The sequence below is a fragment of the Nematolebias whitei genome, chromosome 15, assembly GCF_014905685.2.
Source record: "Nematolebias whitei isolate Nwh7 chromosome 15, NemWhi1, whole genome shotgun sequence".
In the NCBI taxonomy this organism is placed as follows: domain Eukaryota; kingdom Metazoa; phylum Chordata; class Actinopteri; order Cyprinodontiformes; family Rivulidae; genus Nematolebias; species Nematolebias whitei.
Genome location: NC_056512.1, coordinates 37,818,557 through 37,818,880, shown reverse-complemented (window position 1 = coordinate 37,818,880; position 324 = coordinate 37,818,557). Strand labels below are relative to the sequence as shown.

Sequence of the window (324 nt, the reverse complement as noted above, 5' to 3'; positions counted from 1 at the left end):
AGCAACATGTAGGAGCAACATGTAGGAGCAACATGTAGGAGCAACATGTAGGAGCAACATAAAGAAGCAACATGTAGGAGCAATATGTAGGAGCAACATAAAGAAGCAACATGTAGGAGCAACATGTAGGAGCAACAAAGAGCATCAACATGTAGGAGCAACAAGGAGCAGCAGCATGTAGAAGCAACATGTAGAAGCAACAAAGAGCATCAACATGTAGGAGCAACATTGAGCAGCAACATGTAGGAGCAACAAGGAGAATCAACATTAATTTCAAGTTAGTCTCAAGTTAGTCTCAGGTTAGTCTCAGGTTAGTCTCAGGTT

At 42.0% G+C, this 324-nt stretch overlaps 1 protein-coding gene across 2 annotated transcripts in view; it reads right to left on the bottom strand.

The window, feature by feature from the left end:
* Positions 1 to 324, bottom strand: part of si:ch73-366l1.5 (FILIA-N KH-like domain-containing protein) — a 16,636-nt gene that overhangs the window by 10,958 nt on the left and 5,354 nt on the right. The window lies entirely within an intron of this gene.